At 37.9% G+C, this 21,202-nt stretch overlaps 1 long non-coding RNA gene across 1 annotated transcript in view; it reads left to right on the forward strand.

Annotated features, from left to right (window-relative positions):
• LOC111092111 overlaps positions 1 to 20,176 on the forward strand; it is a 56,326-nt gene extending 36,150 nt beyond the window's left edge. The window contains exons 4-5 of the long non-coding RNA XR_005378005.1: positions 16,899 to 17,047; positions 19,855 to 20,176. This is a non-coding gene — a long non-coding RNA (uncharacterized LOC111092111). The remainder of the gene's footprint in view (positions 1 to 16,898; positions 17,048 to 19,854) is intronic.
• The last annotated feature ends 1,026 nt before the right edge of the window (positions 20,177 to 21,202 follow it).

Raw genomic sequence — 21,202 nt, forward strand, 5'->3', positions numbered from 1 at the left:
ATCCCGGGTCTCCAGGATCGCGCCCTGGGCCAAAGGCAGGCGCTAAACCGCTGCGCCACCCAGGGATCCCCTTTTTTCAGGTTTTTTATATGACATTTCCCCCACTTACTTTTTTTTTTTTTTTTTTTGGTATAAAATTTTGGTAACCTATTCAGTTTCTGTAGCTTGTATTTAGGACAACTTTGAAGGAACAGGTAAACCTGGGAAGGAAGCTGAGTCTCTTTTGTGGGCTGTGTAATCTTTGGAAAGATATTGAAAATGTCTGAATCTCACCTTCTTTCTCTATTAAGGGGATATAAAATTACTCAGATTTCAAGGCTGCTCTGAGATTAAATAAGAATTTCTTTTCTCATGCACTTACATAATATCTACAATAAGTGGTCAATAAATGTGGGTTCTTTTCTCTCTTCATCCCTTCAGGGTTTTTTTTTTTTTCTTTGTTTTTTTAAATGAGTCTAGCATTTGCAAGCTTACATACGCTGGGATATAGCCACAAGAAAAACCAAATTTTGCTGAAATGGAAAGAGAGAAAACATTCACTGACCAAATGGTATTGTGAGCCTTGTAGGTATCTGGGAGAAAAAGTTCCATGCACAGGTCCTGAAGTGGTCACGTTATTGAAATGTTTGAAGAAGAATAAGGAAGTTAGTGTGGCTAGCACAGACTAAGTGGGCTGAGAATGGGAAAGATAAGTTCAAAGAAATGGTCAGGGGCCAGATTATATAGACCAGTGCCAAAGTTAGAGACTTCTCTTTAGGAAGATGACACACATTGTGCAATTTGAGGCAGAGAAGTCATTTGTTATTTCTTCTGTTTTAAATGAATCACTCTTCGGTGTCAAATTGTATCCCCAAAAAGATATGTTCAAGTCCTAGTCCTCAGTATTCGGAAATAGGGTCTTCATAGATGTAATCAAGTTAAGGTGAGGTCATTCTAGATGAGAGTGGGACCCAATCCAGTATGACTGGTGTCCTTGTGAGAAGAGAGAAATCTGAAGGTAGAGAAGAAATCCATGTAAAGAACAAGGTGGGTGTTGGAATGATGTACCTAAGAGCCGAGGAACACCCAGAATCGCTGGTAACCACTAGATTCTTAGAGCCGTCCAAGGGACCACGGCCCTGCCATCACTTAAATTTTGGAGTTCAAGCCTCAGGCACTGTGAGAGACTACGTTTCTGCAGTTGAACACCACCTGGTTTGTGGTATTTTGTTATGGAAGCCCTAGGAAATGAATATAGCTGCTTTGGATGTTATGGGAAGACTATAGAGGAGGACTATATGTGGAAGTAGGAGGCTATCCCGTCATCAGCATGAAAGACGGTGGAGAGGTGGACAAAGGCAGGAGAGATGGGGAGGTGGGACATGGTCAGATTCTAGTTATGTTTTATTATATCTGCCATTGGATTGGGTGGCCCAAACCAGGAACGCTTCTCACAGTGAAAGCAGCTGCTATTAATAACTACACAAGGGGATCCCTGGGTGGCTCAGCGGTTTGGCTCCTGCCTTTGGCCCAGGGTGTGATCCTGGAGCCCCGGGATTGAGTCCTGCATCGGGCTCCCGGCATGGAGCCTGCTTCTCCCTCGGCCTGTGTCTCTGCCTCTCTGTGTGTGTGTGTGTGTGTGTGTGTGTGTGTCTCATGAATAAATAAATAAAATCTTTATAAAAAAATAACTACACAAGGACCACAGTCAAAATCTAGGGCATAAGGTTAGTGTACTGATGGATTGAATGTAAAAATATGAAAGAGGGGAGTTAGCAGTGCCTCTAGGAGTTTGGCCTAAAGTACTGGATCAATAGAGTCAACCACTTGCAAAGGGAGGAAGACCATAGGAGGAGCAGGTGTGGAGGAAAAATCGTAAGTTCAGTTGAGATCTGTCAAAATTTGAGGTATCTCTAAGACCTGCAAGAGGAGATTTGAGTGAGCAGCCTGAAAGGAAGGAAGCTGGTGTCTGAAGGGACAAGTTTGGTCTAGATATATAGATTGGGGTTGTCACTTGGAAATGATATTTAAAGCCACAGGGCTGCATGAGCTCTAAACACCCAGAGACGAATGAGAATGAATAAGCCCCTCTGTGTCCTCCTAATAATTCTTAAATTGCCTGACAATGGTAGGTGCTTGTGCTTATATTTGTCAGAGGGTGAAAACATACAAATTGTTCTGATAAATGGAATCATATGTTTGAGATAGTGAAAAACTTTTTTTTAAAGATTTTACTTATTTATTCATGAGAGACACACAGAGAGAGGCAGAGACACAGGCAGAGGGAGAAGCAGGCTCCCTGTGGGGAGCCTGATGTGGGACTCAAACCCAGAACCCCAGGATCACGACCTGAGCCAAAGGCAGATGCTCAACCACTGAGCCACCCAGCTGCCCGGAGAAATTGGTTTCTTTGACTCAGTACAGCATGGTGTGAGGGTGCTGAGGAATCACTCCAGATGAGGGTCAAACTCTGGGCAGCTGTACGCAAGTCCCACAGGTCCTGTCCCTGTAGCTCTGGGAGACGCCCAGGATCTGTACTTTGCGACAGGTACAGTCAGAATTTGTCCTGCAGGGACTCCCAGGCCATGTGTGTAGAGACACTCTGTTTACAGCTCTCTCTGGCTACGTTGTCTCTTGTACTCAATTTGTGTGTTCCCTGTGTCCAAGCTTTGGTGTATTTGATTTTCTTAAATTGTGCCACAGCCACCTGAATCCCCTATGCAACCTCAGATGACAAATGTGCGTGGAGGGGATGTCTGTATTTCTGAATTTGTAAACCTGTCTCGAAAAGAAAAGCTGCAGCGTGACACAGGAGCCATGTCATGTTGGGTGGAGAAGGCAGGAGGATGAGGCCCACCTGCTGCCTGGCTGGCTGTGCTCAGAGTAAGACACCCTTCGGGTTCCCTCCGCTCGCCCTAAAATGCAGCTTCCAACTGCCCCACCTGGAAACACAGGAGCCCACATCTTTTACTTTTGACTTCCTTTTTTTGCCTCGTCTGCTTCTTACGCCACTTTGGGATGTGTTGGCTCTGTGTTACCTACAGCTCTTGTAATTCTAGATTGATTCCTAATCAGAAAGGCAGCGCGACTCCTGACAAGCTCTGCCTATCCCTAATTGACTCTTTTTATGTTAATATAAATACCCATGAAAATATATTAAAAATCTGTTATACTCCCAACAGAGAATCTACAACTTCAATTACTTTAAAATGCTCTGAAGGCTCTCAATTAGCTAATTACAGTCTGTGTGTGATTGGAGGAACAGTAGAGGTTAAAACCCCCTTTAAACACAGTGCAGGTACCAGACAAAATGGGGGCATTTCTGATTAGATTTTAGAATTGTGCCCTGCTCTCGCAACAATAATCGTAGAACTAGCAGTTTTTAAAAGAAAGACAATTAAAAGAGTGAAAGTAAAAACAAATTAAGGGAAACATGCCTCTTTTAACTAAAAGATTTTTGTTTAAAAAAACACTTAAATAGGGGCCCCTGGGTGGCTCAGTTGGTTAAGCTTCTGCCTTCACCTTAGATCATGATCTCAGGGTCCTGCGATCAAGCCCCATGTCAGGCTCGGTGGGGAGTCTGCTTCTCCCTCTGCCCCTCCTGTGTTCTCTCTCTCTCTATCTCTCTCAAATGAATAAATAAAATCTCAAAAAAAACTTAAATAATTTTACTTTAAAAATCTAAAAGTATTTTTATATTTTTAAGGTATTTATTTATTTGAGAGAGAGACAGAGTGTGAGCAGAGGGAGGAAAGAGAGAGAATCTCAAGAAGACTCCGTGCTGAGCATGGAGCCCGACTCAGGGCTTGATCCCATGACCTTGAGATGATGACCTGAGCTGAAATCAAGACTCAGATGCACAACCAACTGAGTTACCCAGGTGACCCCAAAAAAGTATTTTTACTTTTATAACATTTCTATATGATTTATGCCAAACTCTGCTAATAGTTATATTTAATGCTTGACCAGAGATTCTGTTAAGGTATAATTGACTAAAATTCTATCTATTAAGGTATACAACACGATGATTTAATATACATATATATTGTGAAATATTTACCACAATTAAGTTAATTAACATATCTATCATCTCATGTGGTATTTATTTATTTATTTATTGTAAGAACCCTTAAGATGTATCTTAACAACCTTCAAGAATACAGTATTATTGACTCCGATCATCATGCTGTGTCTGCTGAGGAGCCTCAGGTTTGGAAATCTCCAAAGAAAGAAAACAGACCTTGATAACTCACATTATATCTTTTTTTTTTTTTTTTTTTTTAAGATTTAATTGTTTGAGGGAGAGAGCATGAAGGGGAGGAGAGAGGAAGAAATCTTTTAAGCAGACTCCATGCTGAGCACAGAGCCCAGGGTGGAGCCAGAGCTCATGACCTGAGTCAAAACCAAGAGTCAGTTGCTTAACCAACTGCACTACCCAGGCACCCCACTCTCGTTTTATCTTAATTACACATGATGTCATAAGTCTTAACTCATTCACTCATTCATTCATTATACAAATGAGCATCAACTACTACTAGTCAAAAGATAGGGAGACACCTAGATGGCTCAGTGTTGTTGTTGTTGTTGTTGTTGTTATTTTTAATCACCAGAAAAGTTTTATTTAAGGACAAGCCACATCCAAGGCCTTAACTTACAGAAGCAAACCAAAGGAGCCATTTAAAGCATTAGCTATTGAGGTACAATACATACTTTGGGGGGAAATGCTTCACCATCTGAAGCTTATACCAAACTTTGCTCGATCGACAGCTGAGCTCTGCTAGTGCTTGGGTGTGGCTGAGGGTAAGAGCGTATCTGCAGAACCAGTCTGCTTTTGGCTCAGGTTGTGATCCTAGGGTCCTGGGATTGAGTCCCAATCAGGCTCCTTATGGGAAGCCTGCTTCTCTCTTTGCCTATGTCTCTGCCTCTCTGTGTTTCTCATGAATAAATAAATAGAACCTTAAAAAAAAAAAATAGGTGGTTGAGGCTTCTGTCCTTGTAAGATGACATTAGAGTTAATTTCTTGGGATCATCATTTCAAGTGTTTTAGAAAGGCAAGGGTTTGAAAAGTGGACTTTGGGACTTGTGGGGAACAATCAAATCCCAAAAGTAGGGAGACACCTGGACGGCTTGGTGGTGAACAATGCATATCCACTAGAGCAGATCTTCTCAGACTTTAGAATTTCTTTCAAAGCATGTGATGAGTGGTATATATATATTAGTCTGAATTCTACAGAAAATCAGAACCAATCTGTTACACATGTGCACTGATTATGAAGAATTGGCTTATGTGCTATGGAGGCTGAGAAGTCCCACAATCAGTTCTCTACAAGCTGGAGCCCAGAAAGACCAGTCCTGTAGTTCCAGTACAAATCTGATGATCTGAGAACTAGGACGGCCAGTGCTGCCAGCCTCAGTCTGAATCTGAAGGTCTGAGAACCCAGAACACCAACATCCAAGAGCAGGAAAAGATGGACGTCCCATTGAGATGGAGAACAAATTTGCCCTTTCTCTACCTTTTTGTTCTAGTCAAGCCCTCATTGGATTGGATGAGGCCTGTCCACATTGGTGAGTGTATTTTCTTCATTCAGTCTGCCAATTCAAATGTTAGTCCCTTCTTGACACACCCTCACAGATACACCAGAAATAATCTTTTACCAGCTATCTGGGCGTCCCTTGAACCAGTGAAGTTGACACATAAAATGAAGTATCACAAATGCTGAATAAATGTATTTTTTTATATATTTATTTGCTGTCCATGCATCATCTTCGGTGAAGTGTCTATTCAAGTCTGTTGCCCATTTTCTACCTTTTGTTGTTTGTTTTCTGTTTAGCCTGGAGAGTTCTTTATATATGCTTAATATGTGATTGCAAATATTTGCTCTCAATCTGTGCCCTTCCTTTTTATTGTTATAAGAATCTTTTGCATAAAAAAGTTTGAATTGTGATGAGGTCCAATTTGATAATTTTCCCTTTTAAGGATCATGAAATTGATGTCATGTCTAAGAACTCTGCTTAGTCCCCAGTCATGAAAATTTTCCTGTTTTCCTCCAGAAGTTTGATAATTTTACTGATCTATAGTCTGATAATCAAGTTCCTTTTTTATAGGTATGAGTTTTAGTTCCAGGTTCTTTTTGTGTTTTGCCTATAAATGTTCAGTTTTTTAAGCACTATTTTTTGAAAAGACCATGCTTTCTCTGTTGAATCACTTTTGTACCTAGGTCAAAAATTATACTTTATGTGGGGTTATTTCTGAGCTCTCTGTTCTGTTTCATCAATCTTTGTGTCTAATTTCTTGTTAATACCACGTGTCTCGATTATTATAGCTATACGGTGAGTCTTAAAAATCAAGTTGTGTGACTCTTTCAACTTCATTCTTTTTCAAAAAAATATTTTGCAGTTCTAATGATTTTGCCTTTCCATATAAATTTTAGAATCAATTTATCTATATCTACAAGGAATTCTCCTGGGATTTCGACAGTAATTGTGGTAAAGCTACAGATCAGTTTAGGGGAGGATTGATATCTTTACACTGTTGGGTCTTCCATTCTATGAACACAGAGTGTTTCCATCTATTTAGGTCTTCATTGATTTCCTTCATTAGCATTTTGGCTTTTCAGCATACACATCCTGTGCATGTTTGTTAAATTTATATCTAATATTATTTTTATGCTTTTGGGAGTTATTGCAAATGGTAACAAAACATATTTTCTTGCCAAATATTAAGTGTATATATATATATATATATATACACAGAGCTTAGGTATACATATATATAGCTCTTTGAAAATAGATGAATTTATTACTTTTCCCATTTTGCAGATAAAATCCATATAAGGATAAATGTTTAGAATTTATTATTCTAAACACTCCAAATATGTAGGATTGGATCTCTTTCACTGACCTAGAATAGGGTCCAAATATGTAGGATTGGATCTCTTTCACTGACCTAGAATAGGGTTTTAATATGTAGTAGGCATTATCAATTCATTAAGGGACTGAATAAATACACTTAAAACATTTTTAAAAATGTTTTAGTTACTTATATACTTATATTTCAGTATATAAGTACTTATATTTCACTTGGTGCCAAAATGATTGTGAGTCACACATAATACCCATAAATGCATATACCTACAATGGTTCAATTTCTCTACAGGGCAGCACATGCCCCAGGGAAGGTTTATCAGAATATCCAGAAGAACAAATATGGCCTGAAAATTCTTTAAAATTTTTAAACTCTGTGAGGACCTAAAATATAGCTCTCTTGTTCACTGATGATTATTGTCTATGTCTAGAGCACTCTATAAGAGCAAGAAGCTCAACGGACATTTGTTGAATAATTAAAGAGATATATAATTGAGGGAAGGAGTAATTAAGATAATGAAAAATATATGACCTCTAACTGTTAAACATGGCTTATATCATTCCAGACATTCTCTGTACCTAGAGATACGGTTTCTATTTTTCAAGTTTGTATCATTCTATGTTCAGTATTTTTTTAATTAAACTGTATATGTATTTCCTAAAGTCATTAAAAATTCTTTTAAATATGATATTAATGGGCAGGTGTTATCCACTAATAGAATATTTTATATCATATTCTGATATGAATGTTCTGCAATTTGAAAAAACTGTTTTCCATACATAAGATACATATATATTTATGAATTTAATTATTTTCTTAGGGTACCTTGGTGGAAGAAGGTTTACTCACTTTATATGCACACGTAATTCGAGACACACGATACATGAGCAAAATGTCTTCTTAGAGTTTTCTTGGTTATTGGGGGCCATTGGGGTTCCACACAAATTTTAGGATGGTTTATTCTAGTTCTATGAAAAATGCTGTTGGTATTAAGGGGTGCGCTTGTCATGATGAGCACCGGGTGTTACATCAAAGTATTGAATCCCTATATTGTACACCTAAAACTAATATAATACTGTAAAAAAGTAAAGTTATGCTTACAACAGAAAACAAAAACAAAATACTGGAAAGAGTTTTCTAATTAATTTTTGCCCAGCAATATCAGGTGCTCTTTACACCAAACTTTAGCTAGTAGGGAGGAAAAATTGGTTTTGCCTATTTGATGGTTGAGAGAAATATTATTACTCTTTTCATTTTTATTTTTCTAACAACTTTAGAGGATAAACATTTTCTTTTAAGTTTACTTGCCATAAACACATCCTAGTGCTTTTATAGTTTGTATGGCACCATAATGGTTCTCCTCATGCTTACCTCTAAGACCAGTATTTGCAAATTGGCAATTGCATGGATTCTCCATAGCACACCACCACCCTTCCCCCATCCCCGCCGATGTAATTATAGTTCACACCAGAATCCTACTGAATCTTAAAATGAAGGATGTGGTTGTACATATCCCTTAGAAAAATTTCTGGGGATGCACCGGACATAAATATAGAAAGGTGATGGGAAGTAGGCTGAGCTGTTGGTTGGGGGAAAGGGAAGAGTAAACAGGGCAGGGGGTGGATGTGCAAAAGTATGTTTGTAATAGCAAACACTATGCAATCAACTTGTATATCTTTCTCTTGGTCTCTGTCCTAAGGAGCAAGTGGAGATAACTAGATGTCATATCTTATTTTACTTTTAAAAATATTTGGATCTAAAAAATATTTGAATCTACCATTTCTGGTTTAAAAATATAAATATATCATTGTATAAGAAGGCCATCTTATTTTCCATGGCGGATAGATTTAGGATTGGCTTGACAATGTTTATTCGTTTGAAAACTGAGTAACTTCCTCTAATTAGTTTTGGATTTTTCCACATAAACATGTATATTTTCACTTTTGGATATGAAGTTTAAAAGACTGATACAGAAATATTAGGACATTTCTCTTAAAATGGAGGGGAAATATAATTTAGCAAATGATGGGGTTTGCTGTCAATAAAAAATATTCAGAAAGCTTAAAAACCAAATAATCTTTTGGATAAATCCTACAGAAAATACCTGTTTATAAAGTATGTAAAGATAAACACAAGTGTGCATATGATATTTATATCATTTATTTATTCATTTATTCATTCAGAATTGAACAATGTAAGAACCATACTAGCCTTGCATTGAAAGAGTAATTTTCAGGAGGCGTCTATACCTTAGAAATGGGTATAGAGTTATAACTCTAGAGATAAAAGGAAAGTAAACAGAATACAAGATCTATGTCTTGGTGAGGCCAAAGCCTTTATTCTAGGGAAGTCCTAAGTGGCTTAAATGTCATGGTGAATCTATGATAGTTGTCAATTCCCATATTATTATTCCTTCCCCGACCACTTTTCTTTATTCTGTACATTTTCCATCTTCCACATTCACTTACTTCAACTCTTGTCTCTTGGATCTCTGTATTTCTACCTTTCTTCCTATGCAGACCTCAGCCAACCAGAATTACCTGATGCCTTTGGTGGCATTTGGGAGACTCTTCTAGCAACTTCAGGACGCTGGTTATCAATTTGACAATCCCTCCTCTTTAATACCATTACAACTCCAAATGTGGAAACATTCACAGCTGAAAATGTAACATCAAGTATAAGAAAGGCAACATAGTTTATCTGTGGTAGAAAACCTATTGAACTGGGGGAGGGAAGGAGAAGATGTTCTTTGTACACTAATATAGTTAGTTTTTTTACTCCTGAACCTTCCTGTTGCTTATATGAATATAATATTTCCCTCTACTTGAGATCATAAATGCTGTTTAGGAGAGGAAAGGGGAAATGAGGTGATGAAGATAATGTTTACAATATTAAAGTGTCTGGTGAAGAGAGAGAACAAAAATTGAGTGAATAGGTCAGAGAGAGTGTTAGGAGGTAAGATTTCTCAGATAAAAAGGTCAGGTACACATTAAAAGCAAATGATATAAGGGATGGGAAACCTATGTAAGATCTCAATCATCTAAGCATCTCTTTAGTTAACTGATATTTACTGAATACCTCCACTGAATAAGTGAATTATAATATCAGCATTCAATTAATAATTGACTTGAAATTAAAAACTGAATGATTGTCCTATATATGAACATTTTTTTCCTATGGATACTATATTGTTTTGTTATGATCTGACTTTCCTAGAATAAAATTCTGGGATACCCTTGTGAGTAGGAGATGATATCTTTGCAGAGAGGGAACAATTCCCACTATCAGGTTCCTAAGGAGGGAAAATCAGGTGCTCAAAGTAGATGGTGTAACTTGAAAGGCGAGCTTTTTTTTTTTTTTTTTTTTTTTTTTCTCCTGTGGTTTTGTTCTCATAGGTCTGTACTTTGAGACATATTCCCAAGTAATAGTAGGAAATGTCCTTAGGTGGGGAGATTGTCAGGGAGACAGGAATCTGTGACTGTGAGCTTAAAAAAGATAAACTGTTTAGAGGAGAAATCAGTAAAATTGAAAACAGAAAATCAATAGAGAAACCAATGATACCCAGAACTAGTTTGTTGAAAAGATCAATAAAATTGATAAGCCTCTAGCCGCCAGACCAGCTATGAAAAAAAGAAAGAGGACACAAGTTATGAATATCAAATGAAAGAAGAGACATTAATATAGCTCCCATGTACATTAAAAGGAAAATAAAGGACTGTTATGAACAATGCTATACCCACAAATTTAGTAACCTAAATGAAATGGACCAATTTCTTAAAAGACACAATCCTCCAAAACTCACGTAAGAAGATATAGACAGTCTAGATAGGCCTATATCTATTTAAAAATTAAATCGGTCATTAATAATCTTTCAAAGCAGAGAGTGCCAGACCTAGATGGTTTCACTGGTGAATTCCACCAAACATGTAAGGAAGAAATTATAGCAATTCTCTACCATTTCTTTTAGGAGATAGAAGCAGAGGAAATACTTCCTAATTCATTCTATGATGCCAGCATTAAATTAATACCAAAATGAGACAACCATTATGAGAAAACTACTGACCAGTATCTCTCATGAACATAGATGCAAAAGTCTTCAATAAAATATTAGCAAATGGAAGGCACAGTGTTTTAGAAAGTATTTATCATGATTAGGTAGGATTTATTCCAGGTATGGAAAGCTAAATCACATTTAAAATCCCTTAATTTAATCCACCCCATCAATAGAGTAAAAAGGGAAAGCCATCATCATATCAATAGATGCAGAAAAAAAGCACTTGACAAAATCTAAAACCCATTCAGAATAAAAACTCTCAGTAAACTAGGAATAAACAGAACCTTCTTCAACTTGATAAAGAATATCTACAAAAAGCCTATAGCTGTCATCATATTTAATGGTGAGAAACTAGAAGCATTCCCACTAAGATCAGGAACAAGGCAAAGATCTTCCCTCTCACTTCTACTCAACATTGCACTGGAAGCCTTAGCTAATGCAATAGGAAAGGAAAAGGAAATTAAAAGTGTGCTAATTGAGGAAGAAGAAATAAAACTGTCTTTGTTAGTAGATTACATGATCATCTACTTAGAAAATCAGAAGGAAACAACAACAGCAACAATAAGAAAAACTCCTAGAACTAATAAGCAATTATATCAAGGTTGTAGGATTCAGGGTTAATACATAATAGTCAATTACTTCACTATATGCTAGCGATGAACAAATGGAGTTTAAATTTAAAAACATAATTCCATTTATACTAACACCTCCCAAAATGAAATACTTAGATATAAATCCAACAAAATATGTACAAGATCTATATGAGGAAAACTACAAAACTCTGATGAAAGAAATCAAAGAACTAAATTAAATGGGGAAATATTCCATGTTGATGGATAGGAAGATTCAATATTGCTAAGGTGCCAGTTCTTCCCAACATGCTCTGTAGATTTAATACAATCCCAATCAAAATCTCAATAAGTTATTTTATGGATATTAGTAAACTGATTATAAAATTTATATGGAGAGGCATAAAAGTAGAATAGTATTAAAGGGAAAAAGCAAAGTTGGAGGACTAGTGGCCTCAACTTCAAGATTTACTACAAAGCTACAGCAATCAAAACAACGTGATATTGGCAAAAGAATAGACAAGTAGATGAATGAGATGGAATAGAAAGCCTGGAGAATGTTCCACATAAATACAGTTAACTGATCTTTGACAAAGGAGGAAAGGCAATACAATGTAGAAAAGATCTTTTTTTTTTTCAATAAACAGTGGTAGAATTACGATATCCACATGCAAAAAAAAAAAATCTATAGACAGACTTTACACTCTTCACAAAAATTAAATCAGAATTGATTACAGATCTAAATGTAAAATGCAAAACTATAAAATTCCTAGAAGATACACATAGGAGAACATCTGCCTTGGGTATGGAAATGACGTTTTAGATATACTGCCAGAGGCACAATCCATAAAATAATTGTAAAGATTGACTTTGTTAAAATTAAAAACTTTGTTGCTGCAAAAATCAGTATCAGGAGAATAAAAAAGTTAAAAACCAGGAGAGAATGTTTGCAAAAGATGTCCTGGCAAAGAACTATTATCCAAAATATACAAGGAATTCTTAAAAATTTAACAATAAAGAAAACAACTCAATTTAAAAATTGGCCAAACTGCTTAGTAGATACCTCATCAAAGAACGTATGGGGATGGCAAATGAACATATGAAAACATACTCCATGTCATATATCATTAGGGGAAAAGCAAATTAAAGCAACAATAAGATACAGCTACATACCTAATTTAATGGCCTAAATCCAGAACACTGACAACACTAAATGCTGACAAGGATGTGGAACAATAAGGAACTCTCATTCATCATGTGGGGAATGTGAAATGGCATGGCCACTTTGGAAGAGTTGGGTGTTTACAAAAACAAACTTATCTTACCATATGATCAGCAACTGTGCTCCTTGATATTTAGCCAAAGGGGCTGAAAACTTATGTCCATACAAAAAGTGGATGTCTATAACAACTTTACTCAGAATTGCCAAAATTTCAAAGTAGCCAGGATATCCTTCAGTAGGTGAATAAATAAGCTATAGTCTATCCACCTGTTGGAATATTTCTAAATGCTAAAAAGAAATGAGTTATCAAGCCATGAAACAACATGGAGGAAACTTTATTTATTTATTTTTTATGATAGTCACACACACAGAGAGAGAGAGAGAGAGAGAGAGACAGAGACAGAGACACAGGGCAGAGGGAGAAGCAGGCTCCATGCACTGGGAGCCCGACGTGGGATTCGATCCCGGGTCTCCAGGATCGCACCCTGGGCCAAAGGCAGGCGCTAAACCACTGCACCACCCAGGGATCCCTGGAGGAAACTTTAATGTAAAGTTTTACTTCTAAGTAAAAGAAGCCAATTTGAAAAGGCTACATATATACTGTATGATTCCAAATATGTAACATTCTAGAAAATGGAGACGGTAAAACGGTCAGTGGTCATGAGGGATTAGGGGGGAGGGAAGGATGAGCAGGAGGAGCCAGAGGATTTTTAGGGCAGTGAAACTATCCATATGGTATTTTAATGATGGCTACATGTCATAATATATTTGTCCAAACTCACAGAATATACAACACCAAGAGTGAACCCTCGTGTAAACCATGAACTTTGAGCAACAATGATGTGTCAATATAGGCTCATCGGTTGTAACAAATACCCATTTCGGTGGGTGGTGTTGACCACTGGGGAGGCTAAGCTCCTATAAAGGCAGTGGGTATATGGGAAACCTCTGTTCTTTCCTCTCAATTTTGCTACAAACTTAAAACTATAATAATAATAATAGTCTTAAAATACACACATGCAAAAAAAAGATTAACCATATTTTTTCATTATAATGGAAGCTTTCATAATGGTTTGATGATATGGCCCAGCCTGGTGTTGAAGCTCAAGAGATATTTATGACTCTAAATTTGGACTAGAATAGTGTCACCATGAGCCAGCCTAGGGTGTTATTTATCCACAAAGAGATGATGAAACTTCAGAAATAGGAGTGGGGTGGGGGGCATAAGTCAAGGCTCAGCTATTCCTCTCCATAATGCCATTCTATTTCCTTGTCAACTAACATATTTATGCACAACATTTAATTTTGAGACCTTTCTTCATTAAACTTCATTCACTTCAATATATATATATATGAGTGTGTTTGTGTGGGAGAGAGAGAAAGAGAAAGAAATACGTGCTTGGCATTAATACTTTCGATGAGTATCTACTGATCATCATTATGTGTTAGGTACACTGGTGACCAGGACTATTTCCCACCCTTAAGGTATGTCTAGTCTTAGTATACTGATGTACACATCCATAAGTGAACATCACACTGTGTATAATATACAAGAACTACAAATAAAGTGACACAGATATTCATAGAAGAATTATGTTTCTTCATAATTGTAGGAGTCCAGAAAGAATTAAAGAAAAAGGCTTTTAGTTTGGTCTTCCAAGACCAATGAACAAGTTAGGAATGGGGGACAGAGAATATTTTAGTAAGGGGAAAAGACATGAAGTCATGCAGAAACAGGAGGGCAGCAGAGTACAGGAAAGAATATGAAATACATGAAAAATGTAGGAAGATTGAAATTGATTGGGGTCAAATTACAGAAGGATAAAGTCATGGTGGCTGTGAATCTTAAGAAAACAATGAAAAACATTACTAGTCAAGACCATGATAAAAGTTAAAATGGCCTTAATGAGATTTCTCTTGGATCTCCTAAGGCTAAAAAGGATAAGTGAAAATAATCATTTTAGATGTACAGTGAACCTAGAGAAAGTATTATCACAAAAGATCATTTCTGAAATTGAGACTGTTAAGTATAAGGAAGATAATCCCCACTTATGAAGAAGTGGCAGAAAACTAGGTACAATTGGACCAAGATAGGAATATTTATTTCCGTGCTTATATTTTACGTTAACAGTTCTTGAAATGGTGATGTGTAAAGAAATGAATAGGATCTGATTGAAACAGAAAATTGGCTATGGAGCAGCAATGCAAAGGGAAGAATGGGTTTTATTGTAAATAATGTAATTTCAAAATTTTAAAGAACCTATATGCATCTTACATTGCTTCCCCTACCCACCCCATCATTAGGATATCTTTTCATTAAAAAGAATAAGAAGAAATAGTTTGGGAGAGTAATTGAGTTAATATCAAAGGGAAGTAGTTTAAGCTGTTAAGAAAAGCACTCTACACCACCAACTTATTATTACTAATGATTGCAATAATAATGACGGAAAACTGCTACTGGTAGGAAGTCTGCACCTTGTTTTCGAAAGGGAGGAGAAAGGAAAGAGCCAATGTGTTAATGTTGCCTGTAGCACAAAAGGGGATGGAGCCAGATGCAGGTAGAGAAGCAATTTTTCCCAATAGCTGAAATTCACTCCTTGGATCTTTAGACATAGAAAAATCATCAGATAACATTAACAAAAAAGAAGTGGGGGGAAGCAAAGTGCCCACTGAATGTAGAAGTGTCAACACTGTGCGGGGACACAACTGGGAGCGTTAGACAGTGCTCTTATGAGAATGGGTCTTGTTTGGCACTCACCTATGGCACCCATCTGTTGGCTGTTTGCAGGATTATAGCAAGAGAATGTGGGCAGATTTCTTTCCTATTCAAAGCACGAGCAATTTGCCATTCCTCATTTAGGATTTTAATGTGCATTTTAGGGAAATTGCTCTGGTAGAAAATGATAAGGAAAGGGAGAGAGAGAGCATCTCCTGAGATCACAAATTATTTAGAGCACGCAGGGAGAAGAGCTGGTAAAGATGTTCAGTTTGAAGGCGGCCAGTTAACACCCGTTTGAAGACGTCTGTGGTGAACCTTGCTGCATATCAGGGTTAGAAAAATAGCACAGACTAAGCTTTTTCTGAGGACAAGTTAATTTTCTTAATACAGTTGAAGTTCTTGCACAAAGATGCTTGATTAGTACTGTTTCCTTTTTATCACCTCTCCTTAATTCTATTTAGATCTCGAACTAGACAAAGCTCAGACACAGGTCCTGGAGAATGTTGTTTTTCACATCTGGTCAAATGCTGATTTCCTGCTAATATTTGCTAGGTCAGCCACTTTAAGTGCTTATTTTTGAGCTTATTTTTGCTTTATTAATGAGCAGAGGCTCATTAGACTGTGTACTCACTGAAAACAGGGACGTATTCATATTCATCTCAGTATTCATGAGCAGAAGCATGGAGCATCCAACATAGAGAAGATAAAGGCAAATATTTAAAGAAAGAATAGCAAGAGAGATTAAGGGTGGTGCTTCAGCCACAATCCATATCTATGATGAGGTCCACTGTGTCCAGTCACCTGGGCTGACGACACAAGTGATGGGAATCCTTGAGAACCCAAAAGAAAACCTCACGGCTCTCAAAGAAGCCACACGGTAGCCATCAAGTGAGTGTGTGTGTGTGTGTGTGTGTGTGTGTGTGTGTGTGTGAGATGGGGGCCAGAGGCTTCCCATCAGTACCATAGTGTCCAGAGGATTAGAAACATCCAAATGTGACTTAATGTTACTTAAATGTTAATGTCACTGTCATGGCCAGAACCCACCAAAAATTCATGAGGACTCTTGAGTTTGTGAACTTGGAATGAGACCTAAGCCTACCTCAGGACAGGACATCCCCATCAGTCGGCCATTGGAGGCAATTAAGGATCCAGCCCACAGGTTTCTAAGAGACTTAAATATTCTTTATGCTGACTCAGCATCCACCAAAACTGAAAGCAGGATACATAGTGATGAAAAGTGGTAGGACTACAACCCAGCCTGATCGATGGCTGTTGATTGGCATTCCAGTACCAGGAATTTTTCCAGTACCTTGAAATTTTTCATCAGTCTCTATATCCAGCACCTATCAATAAGCAGAGTGATGATTGTACCTTCCCAGAGATAATTATCATGCAGTCTTTCTTCCATGGAAACTTTTTCGGCAAAAGTTTTGACTTGGCCGTGCTTGGTCCGTACAGTGTGATTTCTCCTGAATTTGCTTTGCCTGTAGGTACCTGTTCTGGAGGGCTCTTCCCTCTGTACTGGTGATGGCTGAGGTGGAAGTATCGGAAGCCCCACTGCTGCTACAAATATAAATGTTTATTTCACGCAGGAGAATATCTTGCTCCTGAGCTCTGCCAAACTCTGAGATACCCCCAGGTGAGGAGGAAGACTTTTTCTCTCTGCCCTTTGGAGCCATGGATGTCCCTTCTGTCCTTCCATTTCCTTTTATATAATATTCCACTCCCTTAAATATTCAACAATTATGGTTCGGGTAGCTACTAAATACAATGACCATCACCTCCCACTTCTCTTTAAGGAAGAATAACTTGTCTCCCTGTTATTCTACACATAGGAGTATGTATCTTCCTCATTCTCCTTCATCTAGTCTGAGGATTGGACTCGATTTTGTGGGAAAAGAGAAAAAACAAAAACAAAGACAAAAGAATATATGAATAAATAAATCCTCAGCTGTTTTCCACTCTATGATCTTTCATAGACTGAAATATCATTTATTTATCCATCCACCTGTATTTTTAATAAAAATTTTTATTGAGTGTGTAGTATGAACACACACTGCCCAAAGGGATGGGGTTACAGAAAAGAGCCTTACTCTCATGACCTTACATTTTAATGGGAGAAAGAGACACTAAAATGTAAACAATAAACAGGCTGGTCAGGGCTAATTTTTCCCCTCCTAGAAAAGGAATTTCCCCTTATTTTATATCTAAAAATATAGCCCTGCTTAAACGATATGATCATTTACTTTATTCCTTCTAGAGAATACCTTTTATTCCCTAAGCAAAAGACTGAACTAAACTAAAAAATAATACACTAGCTTTAGTATCACTTGCATCTTGGTGTGGCCAAGTAACTACGTTCTGATGGTCAGGGTATCAGCCAAAATAATCAGCCATTCCTTCAGGGGAAAAGTATTTTCTTAGTGTGTTCTGAAATGTGGACATTGTGGTGCATCATTTTGGATTATGGATATGACAGTAAAACCCTAAGATAGAGTCTGGTTCCCCAACAGAGGAGGCCATATCATCCTGTGATTGCTTTCTCCTGTACAATTATATGTGGGAGAAAGAGCTTTTATTTAAGCTGCTGGTATTTTGAATTTGCAATATGCAAGCAAACACACCCTAACTTATATAGTCTTGTCCTGCATGACTACTTCATGACACTGTTTTCAATGCTCATGAAATCATGAACTCTTCAAGGTGGAGAAGATCTTACAATAACTAGTTCGTGGTTTTCAGCAAGTGGACACAGAGGTATATTTGGAAGCATTGTCTCCAGGAGTTGATTACGTAGAATCCATTTTCTCTCAATCTCTGTTTCCATCTACATTTTTGGTTTATTTAATTTCCTGCCACGTCTACATGCAAAAGTTATTCATCTGCTCATGCCTCTCCTTAACACCAGTAAGTTGTGTATGTCTGAAATAACTGTGATCACCAAAATCACCCCTAAACATACAGAAGAGCATCCTAGAAATGTTGACCAGGGAAAGAGTAAATTTGCAGTATTCAAGTTTGCTAAATCTAAAATTTTAGAAATCTAAAATTTATCTTGGATTCTTCTCTCTCACGCTCAACATCAAATCCATCAACAAGTCCCTTTAGATGTACACTTAAATATATTCTGAATCCTTCTTTTCTTCTACACCACCACCATTCTTCTCCAAGCCACTGTCCTCCCTACTGTGGACAACGACAATTGTGTCCTCAGTCATCTGCCGCTCTGTCCCTCTACAGTCCTTTCCCACAAAGTTGTAAGAATAATCAGATGGTAATTTAAATTTGATTGTGCAGCTTTCCCTGCATAAAATTCTTCATTGGTTTTTCATTTCCTTATACCCATGATACAACTCAAGCTTTTTTTCATGACCTGTAATGCCTGTAAGATCTAATTTCTCCCTAGCTCTCATCCTTATTCCATACCATTTTTGTTTGCTTTGTTTTTATTATAAAATAAAAAGAAAAGTTGAAGAATAATACAAAAGAATACCTCCCTACTACTTATTCTTTAGGTCATTCTGTTTCAACCATACTGGGCACTTTATTCTTCCTTGACTTATTCATGTTCCTAACCATCTTATAGACTCTGAATCTGCTACGATTTTCTCTGATTTTAAATCTTACCTTAGGTCGTTATGTGGCTATCTCCTTATCTCTCAAACCCAGCTCTTCTAAGAAACAGTATCATTGACACTCAGTCTAAAGTGCCCTCTGGGGACACCTGGGCGGCTCCGTCAGTTAAGCATCTGCCTTTGGCTCAGGTCATGATCCCAGGGTCCTGGGATTGAGCCCCGTATCGGGCTCCCTGCTCAGCGAGGAGTCTGCTTCTCCCTCTCCTTCTGCCCCTCCCCCCACTTGTTCTCTCTCTCTCTCTCTCTCTCTCTCTCTCTCTCTTGCTCGCTCTACTCAAATAAATAAAATCTTTAAAAAAAATAAAGTGCCCTCTCAACTCTAGTCATTATCGTTAATCCTGATTTATTCTCTTCTTAGTGATTACAATGATAACTTTCATATTGTCTGCCTTTGCTGACTAGAATGTATATCTTTTTGGAGGTGAGGTCATGCCCGTCTCATTCCTATCTATAATCTTCAGTATCTAGAAGAGAGACCTCACCACAGAGTAGGTGCTCAATAGGTATGTGTTGGATATTTAAAGTGAAATAATTAATAAAAGAACAGTAACCTGAGATAGATGGGCACTCTGAGATCCTTAACCCTGAGAGAATTTCTTCTGTATCACTGGTTGGCTAAAAAACAACAAACCATAAAACCAATCAAACAAAAGTCAAAGAAAACAAAACAAAACAACAAAAAAAAGTTGAAAGTGTTTCAGCAAACTACTGCAGATAAATACACACCTAAAAAGATCAACAAATAAACACCAAAGATCAATAGTCATTGATTTTCTCTAATTTAATTGCTGTTTGCCTTTTCTGTTGCAAGATCCAAGCATTTCCTGGACTGTGGGCCATCTTCGACTCTTTCCACCACAACTAGCTGTTCTCCGATGATCCATTTAGCAGCTTCTTCCATCCAGAGTAGCACTGTCTCCTGCATTTTACCACCACAGGCTTCCAGTAGATTTATCTGTGACACACAGAGCAAGGATTACAGCCGTTTGTCTTCCAACAGTAAGATTAACCGTGTTCTCACAAGAGACCCCAACGCTTCCAAGATGGTGTCTTTTTTTCCTTCTCAGAGACATGAATGCAATCTCAGGCACACAATGGAAGCAGTGCCAATAAAGTCTATTCTTGTCAGCCTCGCAAACAGCCTCATTACTTGGTAACTGCAAACATGGTTTGAAGTTGCTGCTCCTGCCAAGCTGAAGTCTACCGATGCCGAGGTCCAGTGATTGAAAATTCCAGATTACAGGCAGAAGGGGATGAAGAGTTGTTTATAGCCCTTGCTCATCTGCTAAAAGCCTCTGGCCAGAAACAGTTCTCTGTTTGAAGGAAAGCAAATATCTTCTGCAGCTGAAAATAAATGTGTTTTGAGGTAAATCTAGGCAGGACTTGTGGCAGGGAGCATGGCTTGCAGGCCTGGGGAAGGCATGGGGAGTGATAACTAGCACTTGTTCCCCAAACCAGGGAGGTCCTGGGCTGAAATCAGCCAAGTCTGGGAGCACTAAGATTTAGCTTTTCTCTCAGTGTGAGTGAGATAGGATTAGTTCTGTTATTGGAGAAACAAACCTCTCTTGGTCGAGTTTGGCTATAATTGGTAATTGTATCATATTTGATGTAAGGGCTCTGTTTTTCCTGACTCCTTGACAAGCTGGACCACACACCATTGGAACCGGCAGTGCCAGGATTCTGGTCCAATAGCCAGGACATAAGGACCTTAGCGGGGGGACTGTAATCTACCTTGGATTGTCTTCAACACCAGACTGTTCCTCAGTTACAGCTCCAAGTAAGAATTAAAACTAGGAATAAATTTCCTCTATTCCCTAGTTCTCTCAACATTGACATATATACACATATTCATTCAACTATTAGAAATTATGAATTGAAGTCTTTCTGTGCACCAGACACATCTAAGGTCTTGGTTAGGCCTGAGCCCTGCCATCAGCTGCCTCAAATTTCTACTGGGAAACACACCTAAGCAAATAATAATGATGTAATGTGATGAATGCAATAAAGCGGTAGATATCAAGGATTGGAAAGGTCAGATGTTGGAGGGATTTGTCGCCTCCAGTTTGGAAGAGAACTTCTTAGGTTGGAAACCACAGAAGTTCAAGAGAGTGAGATTTACAGGTCTCGGTCGGAGATGGGGGAATTAAGCAAGGAATTTG

Source organism: Canis lupus, chromosome 24, assembly GCF_011100685.1.
Source record: "Canis lupus familiaris isolate Mischka breed German Shepherd chromosome 24, alternate assembly UU_Cfam_GSD_1.0, whole genome shotgun sequence".
Taxonomy (NCBI): domain Eukaryota; kingdom Metazoa; phylum Chordata; class Mammalia; order Carnivora; family Canidae; genus Canis; species Canis lupus.